Raw genomic sequence first — 11,346 nt, forward strand, 5'->3', positions numbered from 1 at the left:
TCTTTACTACCACAAATCAGAAGTGTCTACCAAATAAATTCAGAGTCACTAGTGAATTTTATCAAACATCTAAAATGGAAATGAGAACAATTTTACATAAGCTCTTGCTGAAAATTGAAGAGGAACACTTTTCAATATATTCTATGAGGCCAGCTTTACCCAAATACTAAAACCAGACAAAATTAGTATAAAAAAGAATATCACAAAACAATATCCTTCATAATGTAGATGCAAAATTTCTAAACATACTTTTACCAAAACAGACTTGGAGTTGGTACATTTTTAGAGAATTTAAAGTAGAGGTGGAAAGGCAAAGGACAAGTGGAATTTGCTGGCTCTCTGTGAAGTCAGTAGGACAATTTCAATGACTGAGACAAAGGAGATTATAGGGAGGATACCTCCAGGAAACTGATTTTTAGTTTCATAGTTCTCGTACAGGAATATACCAGGAACATATTTGTTTGCCCAAGAGAGAGAAGTGATGAATCTCAGGGGACCTTATATAAGTGGTCGCATTGTTTCTGAATAATGCCAAGATCGATGAGGTACATCTACCTAAGTAAAGGACGCTTCAACATATGATCAGAGTAGCCTATGTGCACCGCTGCTCCAGCTTAAAGTTTATATATATATATATACACGTATATATGGTTAGAGTCGGACGGGACAGTTGAACTTCTAAAAGGATTATGAGACCCTTGCTCATTCTCTCCAGTGACCACTGGTGAAACTTTCCTGGGATTGAAAAATTTTTATCTTCCTGATTTCTGATCAAGCTGCCTCTGACATATATCACGATTGTACCCGGATATCTTTTATATCCTTCAGATAAGTAAGTGATTAACCCAAGAGGTGTTATGACTGAATTTTCCATTAATCCAAGGCCATGTGTCAACCCAGGGCAGTATTTCTTATTATCCTGGCAGAAGCATCAATTTCAACACTCCACCATTGATCACTAGATCAATGACCGAGGGGGCCACATCTGATTCTCCCCTTTTAAGGTCAGAGAGTCTAAGTTTTATTTTGGAAAACGTACTTCCTCCATATTTCTCTATCACTGTAGAAAAATGGGCAGCAGCCTGACCCCAACCCACCCCCACTGAGAAAGAGAGAGTAATATTAGAAGCAATACAGTTAACTTCATATAGTGTTACTAAGGAGCACAGTCAATTTAGTCCTTGGGCAAGTATACATGCTTTACACAGAGAAAAACCCTAAACCTGGGCCCATTAACTGCACTTGTAACTCAAGTAACTTTTCTCACAGACACATGTCAATGCTCATATAAAGGTAATGACATAATTAATAACTACCCCCACAACTAGAAAAATCAATCCCAAGGTTGTGATCTCTTAAAAGTTAAGCATTTCACATTCTAGTATATACATACATACACACACACATACACCCTCACACACACACATATATAACAGCACTTAAAGATGGTATTAAGCCAGGTGTGGTGGCACATGCCTATAATCTCATTGGCTCCGGAGGCTAAGGCAGGAGGATCATGAGTTCAAAGCCAACCTCAGCAATTTAGGGAGGCACTAAGCAACTAAGTGAGACACTGTCTTCAAATAAAATACAAAAAAGGGCTGGATGTATGGTAAAGTTTTTAAGTACACCTGAGTTCAATCTGGAGTACCCCCCCCAAAAAAAAGATGGAAATGAGTTGTGGGGAGGTGTTTCAGTGTAGGTAAACAGTGCTTCTTCCACAGTAACATACCTGGCAATTCTTACCAAGGCCCATCTCATCTCCCAGGATGCAGCCATTTTGACAGTGGAATCGCTGGGCTAGCCAGTTGACTCCCTCCAGTTGATAAGGGCGTAAATAAATTCCTAGAAATAAAAAATATAGCAAAACCAGAGAGCAGACATTTCAGCACATATGTGGGCTAAGCTCTAAGGCTTTGAATGAAGAACATGGCTTACATTCCCTTAATGTCAAACTTTATTGGCTATATCTTTTATTGGGACATTCTATGTATACAAACATTAGCGGATTTCCAAATTTCTTTTTGGGCAGACTTGGGTTACCATTCAAAGCCCTGAAATAGCCTGTCACTGTTATATAATCTTCTTGATCGATGAGAAACTCAGCCTGGGATCTGTTCTGTAATACCCAGTCTCAAGCCACTGTCCTTTCCTGGAAATAAGTATTCCTGGAAGTGATGCGACAAACAACACATGGACTGTTCATATGCTTGCTTAATGGCACTCATCTAAATCTGCCATTCCTGCTATATTGTCCCTTAAAGAAAAGGGGGACAGTAAAACACCATGATCCTGAATGCTCCCTTTCTGTTTATAAAAACCTAGCAAAATTAAGGGACCAATGAGATCAAGCCTAGGCTGGAAAGTCCAGATAAATATCATCTTGGAGGACACTGGCTTCTCTCTGCACACTGGGCACTAGGGCAAGTTAGTGTTATCTGTAAAAAGCTACTTTCTTGCATGTATGCTGGTCATACACACAAACTAAAGTTGACGTCACTGCTTCCTCAGTCTAACATGTAAGCCTCCTCCCTGAATGGGGCTGGGCAGAGAACTGAGGGCTCTGTGGAAAAGATACATGTCACTTGTTTGGCCAGAGCCACCAGGCAAAACACCAGGAGCAAGAGAGGTACTGCTTGGAGAAGCACCTTCAGGGACACAGGTGCTATCTGTTCAGTCTGTTGCCACAGAACTCTTCCTGGAGCCGTCATTGATCTGTAAGAAGCTTTCCCCGATAAACCATGTCTCCCATGCTGTCTCCAGCACCTTCTTTGGCCTCCCCACAACCTAGTACAACTGGGCTGTGGACTGCCCCTGCTAAAGGACAAAATGAAAACAGGACTACACTGTGCACCAACAGAGAAGCAGGGTTAAGAATGGAGACGCTGCTACATAAAGGGTGTTTAAAACTGAACAAGGATGGCAAGAGACTATCAATATTTACATTATATATATTTATATCTATAAAATAGTCAAAAGTAAAAGGTTGATGGGATGGGGTTGTAGCTCAGTGGAAGAGCACTTGCGTCACACATATGAGGTCCTGGGTTCGATCCTCATAAAATAATAAGTAAAAATAAAGATATATATTTTAAAAAGTAAAAGGTTGAAGTGGTGGATAAAGAGTGACCCTCAAAGAGTTCATGCACAGACCTCAGAATCAGTGTATGTTACCTTACTTGGCAAAAAGGAGTCCACAGCCATGACTAAGGTTGAGGGTCTGGAGATGGGGAGACCATACTGAGTTATCCTGGATTACCCAATCTAATCACTCACACCTTTAGAAAATAGACCCTTCACCAGATGTGATTAGGAGGAGGTGACTATCATGAGGCAGTCCAGGTACCCCCGCCCAAAAGACCCTGCCATGATTAACCTTCTCCTCTTGTGAGATCAGGATGCCTTGCAGTTTGAACCTTCCTCTTGTTCTAAATGATCTGTTGGCTCTCCAGAGTCAGGCCTCTGTCTAAAACTCCAGTCAATATCTGGGCTATGATAGTCTACAGAAGCTTTGCAAGATATTATCATTGGGGAAACTGAGGAAGGTTCCATGGGATCTCTTTTTTTTTTAAACTGCAGGTGAATCTATAATTAGTTTAAAATAACATGTTTAATTAAAATGATATGAAACTATACAAAGATAACAGTATTTAATACTTAGAAGATGACTGCAAAAGGAAAAAAAATCATCCAAAAAGAAGTCAGAAAGAAAAGGATTTAATATAGGGAATCAGCTCACCATAAAATTTTCTGTTGGAAGGGCTGGAAAAGCAGCCCCTGGTGTAGCTTCCTGGTACAACTGCTAGATAACTATCAGAACTGGCTCATTCAGGTGATATCTACCTCCAGGACCAGGAATCCAGGAACCTACGAAAAGCGTACGCTATTTCCCCAAATGTTTCACAAAGAACACACACTGCTGCTGGAATCAGGAAAAGAAGAATCTTGACCCACCCACAGTTTCCCTACATATCCATCTACTTTAACGAACAGGAGGGCCAGTCGCCCACCCGCCCCCCCCCCCCCCGCGCTACCGTTCCCCGTCTTCCCACACCGCCTGGTGGTGGACGCCCGACTACTCCCCCCAAGGCTCCCTGCGACCCCCGCCTCCGCCCGCCCTCCTCACCCACCTCCTCACCCACCTCCGCGTCCCCCCGTCACTGCGGCAGACCAGCCTGCCCACAGGCCCCTCTCCACCCGCCCTCCACTCTGAGGGAAGCGGCACTGCGCCTCGTTTCCCGAGAGCCACGGAGTCCTAGAGGCAGGAGCGGGCCAAGCTCAGCACTCCGGGCGGGAACCTCGGGCGCCCCGCCCCCCCCCCCCCCCCCCCCCCCCCGCGCCCGTCCTGCCTTGCCCTCGCCCGCTCCACCGCTCCACCGACTGACAGCGGGGAAGGGGAGGCCGGCGAAGGTCGCTGCGGCTGCTTCCCGAGGGCAGGACAGGACCCGACTGACCGCTCAGAGCTGCGCGTGGCCCGAACGCCGCGGGAAGGACCAACCGTCGGCCAGCCACCTGCGGCGCGTGCAGGCTCCCAGAGTCAAGGGGGCGGTGCGTCTTCCCAGTCCAACCGCAGCGCCACCTGCACAGCCGGACCGCCTGGACCCGGGCTTCGCGCCCCACCGAGCAAGTTTCCTCGCCCACCGCCCAGCTACCCGGAAGTACCCCGCTCCGAGCTGCGCCCACAGCATGAGCGCCCACCCACTACGGGCGGAGGGGAAGCCCCGGCTCCCGGAAAGCTGGTGTGCACGACGTGGCGCATCTGGGCGGCCCTTCTCCTGCAGCCCACTTACCTGTCAGGCCGCACTGCCGTAAGTCCAGCTCCTGCACCCACGTCCTCACCGCCTCGGGTCTGCCCTTCGCCTGGAAGGCTATGAGGAAACCCGGCACGCTACCCTCCATCTGGCTGCGAGAGGCTCCGCCCCGCACGCCTTGCGTGCGCCGCCTTTCCTGTGAGCCCCGCCCCCCCCCCCCCCCCCCGCGCTACCGTTCCCCGTCTTCCCACACTGCCTGGTGGTGGACGCCCGACTACTCCCCCCAAGGCTCCCTGCGACCCCCGCCTCCGCCTGCCCTCCTCACCCACCTCCTCACCCACCTCCGCGTCCCCCCATAACTGCGGCAGACCAGCCTGCCCACAGGCCCCTCTCCACCCGCCCTCCACTCTGAGGGAAGCGGCACTGCGCCTCGTTTCCCGAGAGCCACGGAGTCCTAGAGGCAGGAGCGGGCCAAGCTCAGCACTCCGGGCGGGAACCTCGGGCGCCCCGCCCCCCCGCCCCCCCCCCCCCCCCCCGCGCCCGTCCTGCCTTGCCCTCGCCCGCTCCACCGCTCCACCGACTGACAGCGGGGAAGGGGAGGCCGGCGAAGGTCGCTGCGGCTGCTTCCCGAGGGCAGGACAGGACCCGACTGACCGCTCAGAGCAGCGCGTGGCCCGAACGCCGCGGGAAGGACCAACCGTCGGCCAGCCACCTGCGGCGCGTGCAGGCTCCCAGAGTCAAGGGGGCGGTGCGTCTTCCCAGTCCAACCGCAGCGCCACCCGCACAGCCGGACTGCCTGGACCCGGGCTTCGCGCCCCACCGAGCAAGTTTCCTCGCCCACCGCCCGGCTACCCGGAAGTACCCTGTGACGAGCTGCGCCCACCGCATGAGCGCCCACCCACTACCGGCGGAGGGGAAGCCCCGGCTCCCGGAAAGCTGGTGTGCACGACGTGGCGCATCTGGGCGGCCCTTCTCCTGCAGCCCACTTACCTGTCAGGCCGCACTGCCGTAAGTCCAGCTCCTGCACCCACGTCCTCACCGCCTCGGGTCTGCCCTTCGCCTGGAAGGCTACGAGGAAACCCGGCTCGCTACCCTCCATCTGGCTGCGAGAGGCTCCGCCCCGCACGCAGTGCGTGCGCCGCCTTTCCTGTGAGCCGCGGAGGACCCTGGGAGCGCCGCGCAGCCGCCAGCGGACGCCCGCTGAGGGCGTCTATTGCAAGCTGCTGGAAGTCCGCATCCAGGTCAGTGTTGGAATTCTTGGCTGGAGCCCTGGGTGGCTACTCTGCTCTCAGGAGTCAGCTCAATTCTGTTGACTCTAGCGGTAAGTTGGGCGAGACTCTGAAGCCCCCTGAGCTGTTCCCTGTTAGCTGTAAGCGAAAGCCTCCAAATGTTGCTGCCGCCAAGGGCATTTCAAGGACGCTATGAGAGTAGGTAGATTGCCCACTGGGTTAGCTTCAGGGTGACCAGCCTCAGTTCTGGGTGATCCCGTGATGTAGTTTACCACTAGCACAAATATTATCATAACCTCAAAGTCACTGCATTTACCCCCATACCTCCTAGGTGCTGCCCTAGGAGCTGATACATTGAGTCGCCTTTTCTGGACCTTTAGGAAACTCACGAGCGTTCCACTGTAGGTATGGCTCTTGGACCGAGGAGTATCAGGAATACAGCAAAGACCTGACCAGCAGAAATACCGCCTGCTGGGTCCCAAGGTCATCCATCAGCAGCAAGGGGCATGGCTGGCTGGCGGTCCACGTTAACAGCACCAGCAGGACAGCTGCCATCAGACCCTTTGATCAGCTGTTTGGGGTGCAAGGCATCGGTAAGACAGACTCTGCCCAGAGTGGCCCACATCACTGCATGGCAGGGTCTCAGCGCTGCAGGGGTGGGACTATGTTTGTGCTGCTGACAGTGGCAGGTGGCTCAGTGGGAACACTGCTGCAGATTTGGGTTGCATGACTTTTGTGCTATGGGGACTGGCCCTGGATGTTGCAGGATGTCTGACCACATTCCCAGACACTGCTCAGGAGATGCTGTCAATACCCCTGTTGGAGATGAGGATCAGGCCCTAGTTTTCCTGGTGTTAAAGAGGAAACACCCCCAAGCTTAGAAAATGAGTTTTATTTAAGAAAGAGACAGGCACAGCTGAAGAGAAGGGACCCCAGAGCTGGGAGTCCAGGGAACTGGGCGTGTCTTGCTCTTTGACAGACCCCAGAACCCCCACTACCATCTCGGGCTCCTCCATGTAGGTGCCCAAGGGCAGGCGGGGACAGGAGCACAGGAGGAGTCCTGAGCTATCTATCCACTGAGCAGCAGTAGTGGGAGCCCAGAGTTTAGCTATTAGCAACCCATCATTGTCTTTCTTTTTAGAACCCGGAATTGAACCCAGGGGTGCTTAATCACTGAGCCACCTCCCCAGCCCTTTTTATTTTTTATTGTGAGACAGGGTCTTGGTAAGTGGCTTAGGACCACCTCACCAGGTTGCTGAGGCTGGGTTTGAACTTGAGATCCTCCTGCCTCACCCTCCCCAGCTGCTGGGATGACAGGCGTGCACCACACTGCTCACTTTCTGGGTAGAAAAATGGCCCCCAATTATAGGAGGAATTCATGCGTATGTAGGTGACACTGGGAGATGACTTAAGCATGAGAGACTGTAACAGAACGTATCAGTTTGGGCATTCAGGAGACAGATTGTGAGAAGAGAAGGTCTGGGGATGGCGTTCTACTATAGTGTCACTGGGAAAGGATTTATTTGGGGGAGAAGGATTCATGTTTTGGCTCCTTCCCAAAGAATGTCATTTTTTAGGCTTGATGGATGGTTCCTTCCCAGGGACTCTCCTGTCACTAGGAAAGGATGTGTTGGGAAAGGATCAATGATATCAATGGGTCACCTTCTTCCTCCTTCCCTCTCCCCAGGCCACACTGTGTGGGGGTTGTCATTTCCATATCTTTCATTTGGAACTCTACCTGGCATAAATGTTCCATAAAGACACAGACTTGTTATTCACAGGGCAGGATTTGGTTGTGAGACACCTGCCATCAAACGGGAGCCTAAATCCGGCCCCAGAATCGGACCCTTTGCTATTCCCTTCAATGGTACATTTCTTGTGCAACCCCCCAAACGTCCCTTTTATGAAAATAGGCAATAAAAGATTCCGACAGAGACCTAAAAAGCAAACGATAATGGGAAAATGGTTCTGAGCTGGTGCAGGCGGCAGGAATTTATTTTATGACCAAGTCCTGGGATTGCTAAAAGAATGAAGCAGTTTCTTGGTTGAGAACGTTCTGCTTTAGGGAAGGGCTGACTTTGAAGCCATCAGATCCCATTCTGAGTGTGTCTCTATGATCTGTTCATTGTGAGATCTCAGTCCTAGAATCTAGGACAAGGACGTGCATGTGGAAGTACTTTATTTCCAGGGACCTTACAATGGAGTCATGCCCTGAGCCAGGGCATTGGTGGGGGGAATTCATCCATGTAATTCTTTTTTTTTTTTTTTTGGTACTGGGGACTGAACTGAGGTGCACTTGACCACTGAGTCTCATCCCCAGCCCTTTGTTGTATTTTATTTAGAGATGGTTCTTGCTGAGTTGCTTAGGGCCTCGCTTTTGCTGAAGCTACCTTTGAACTTGTGATCCTCCTGCCTCAGCCTCCCAAGCTGTTGGGATCACAGGCATCCAGCCATCCAAGCAATTCTGTCAGTCGCAAACTCTTCAGTTTACAAGAAGGGTCTCTTTCACACCACTACAATGCAGGAGTCCTAAGGAAGTCACAATCTTCCTGTGGCTTGAGATGAGCTGATTCAGATCTAATGATAAAGCCGGGTGCAGTGGTACATGCCTGTCATCCTAGCAGCTCGGGAGGCTGAGGCAGGAGGATCACAAGTTCAAAGCCAGCCTCAGCAAAAGCAAGGCGCTAAGTAACTCAGTGAGACCCTGTCTCTAAATAAAACACAAAATAGGGCTGGGGAGGTGGCTCAGGGCTCAGTGGTCGAGTGCCCCTGAGTTCAGTCCCCACAAAAAAAGAAAGATCTACTGGTAAATCTTGAATGCCTGGAAAGGTGTGGGTGAATTGGAGTCAATTGGCCCTGATCACCAACTCATGTCACTGACCTCTCCTTCTCTAACCAGCTCGAGAGAATCCGCCAACCAATGTCACAGCCCAGATCCAGGTCTCTCCATCCGATGGGACAAACCCATTTCCGCCTTTCCACAGCACTGCTTTGATTATGAAGTGAAGATACACAACACAAAGAAGAATTATTTGCAGGTAATTCCTCAGAGGGTCCCAGAAGTCCATGACAAATATTCATTGTATAAACATTGAACAATTTTTTTTTTCTCCATTGGCTGCTCTGGTTATAGCTGGATGTGAACAAGGTCAAATACATCTACCCAGATGTTATGGAAATCAACCAAACCTTACAAGCCTTTTGTTCTTCTTATGGATGAAAATAATCCCCGGGGTCAGATGAAACCTCATGGGTACTGGTGTAGGGAAAATGTAAAATGTCATGGCTCGGTTGAAAGCAGAAACGTCAGTGTTCCAAGACCTAGAGCCATGGTTTTGGCTGTGTTAGATCCCATCTCAGCCCAAAGCTACAGGCAGCCCAGGTGCCATCGATGGATGACAACACACCCAAGATGTGGTGTGTACATACAGTGGAAGGTGTCACTCAGCCTGGGTTTATTTACTTGTTAATTTTTATTTTTGGGGGGGCACTAGGGATTGAACCCAGGGTGCTTCACCACTGAGCCATATCCCCAGCCCTTTTTCATATTTTATTTAGAGGCAAAGTCTCACCAAGTTGCTTAGGGTCTTGCTAAGTTGCTGAGGCTGGTCTTGAACTTGGTATCCTCCGGCCTCAGCATCCTGAGCACTCAAGTTCTCAGAACAAACCAGAGCTATTGCTCATGATTCAACCTGAGCTTGTGCACGGAGCTACATCCCAGCCCAGAGGGCCAGTTTTGCAAGATGAGAAGCATGGGAAGATGGACTGTATTTAAAACCGCTGATCTGTACACTTAAAAATGCAGCAGATGGTCAATTTTATATTGAATGTATCTTACCGCAGTTTTAAAAAACACATACGGGGTACAATGGCATGTGCCTGTCATTCTGGCGACTTGGGAGGCTGAGGCAGGAGGATCGCAACTTCGAGGCCAGCCTAGGCAATGTAAGTTGATCCCATCTCAGAAAAATAATAAAACAAAAATGAAAACCTCCCACCTCATTAAACTGCCAACATTTCTTGAGGATAGATTACGTGTCAAGCTTTGTAATTTTATCTTATCCTCACAATAACTCTTGGGTAATTACCATTCTTTTTGGAGTGGCAAGACCTGGAAAAAGACAGTCTTGCTCACAGTCACCGAGCTAGAGCAAAACACAGGGGTGGCAGGCTTCCAACACGTGTCTCACTGATAACAGAAAAAGTAAATGCAGAGCAATGAGATTTCATCAATATATTTTTTGTGGGGTACCATGGATTGAACTGAGGCGCACTCGACCACTGAGGCACCTCCCCAGTCCTATTTTGCATTTTATTTAGAGACAGGGTCTCACTGAGTTGCTTAGCACCTCGCTTTTGCTGAGCCTGTCCTGCCTTTTTTTGGTAAATGGTGAGAGGCTTTGCAGGCCATTCATTTTTCTATCAAAATTACTCCGAATTAAAGTGGCCACAGTGTCAACAAATGGGTAAGACTGCTTCCCATACGGCTTTATCTGTGGACACGAAAATTTCCATTTCACGTGGTTTTCATGTATCATGAAACAAGACTCTTCTTTGGAGATTTTCCAGCCACTGAAAAATACCTAAGCCGCTGAGTGAGGTGGTGCACACCTGTAAGCCCAGGGGTTTGTGAGCCCGAAGCTAGAGAATGGAAAGTTCAAGTCTCTGCAAATTAGCAAGACCCTAAAGCAACTTAGGAAGACCCTGTCTCAACATTAAAAATTTTGAAAAATGCTGGGATATGGCTTGGTTGTCTATCACCTCTGGGATCTATCCACTGTACTAAACCCCCTCTCCATAGAAACCTCCAAAACGTAGCAGGTCATAGTTTGTAGGTCATTCAAAATCAGGTGGCAGATGAGTTTGCAGACACCAGAATGGGCAGCCCTTGTGACGTTGTTTAGGATTCAGGATGCAGAGGGAGAAGGCCAGGGAGCCTATTCACACTGGTAGAGGCTCCTCTGGTCTTTGCATCTGAAACATCAATTGGGCCCCTACGGGAGCTCCTGGACTTAGCATGGATGGCCAGATGTCTTTGAGTGACTTCCTGAACACTGGGTCACTTTATTTCTACAGGACCCCTCAAGCTGGTCATCGACATACCTTATGGGTTTTGAGATTCTTACAAGACTTTTTTCCCCCATTTAGATCGAAAGGATCACAACCAATGCATTTGTCTCCGTCATTGACCATCTCTCCAAGTACTCCATTCAAGTGAGGGCGGCCGTGAGTCCCGCCTGCAGGACAGCCGGGCTCTGGAGTGAGTGGACTCCACCTATCTTTGTGGGTGAGTCTCTGAGAACTTGGGGTGGGGTGTCTTGGAACGGTTTTGCGTCTCTGCTGGGTCACATCTCCTATGACTCCAC

General features: G+C 49.6%; 1 pseudogene; it reads right to left on the reverse strand.

The window, feature by feature from the left end:
* The window catches only part of LOC143389312 (chromodomain-helicase-DNA-binding protein 1-like), a 45,215-nt pseudogene extending 39,365 nt beyond the window's left edge, over nucleotides 1-5,850 (reverse strand).
* Nucleotides 5,851-11,346: the final 5,496 nt, after the last annotated feature.

The sequence above is a fragment of the Callospermophilus lateralis genome, unplaced genomic scaffold, assembly GCF_048772815.1.
Source record: "Callospermophilus lateralis isolate mCalLat2 unplaced genomic scaffold, mCalLat2.hap1 Scaffold_94, whole genome shotgun sequence".
Classification (NCBI taxonomy): Eukaryota; Metazoa; Chordata; class Mammalia; order Rodentia; family Sciuridae; genus Callospermophilus; species Callospermophilus lateralis.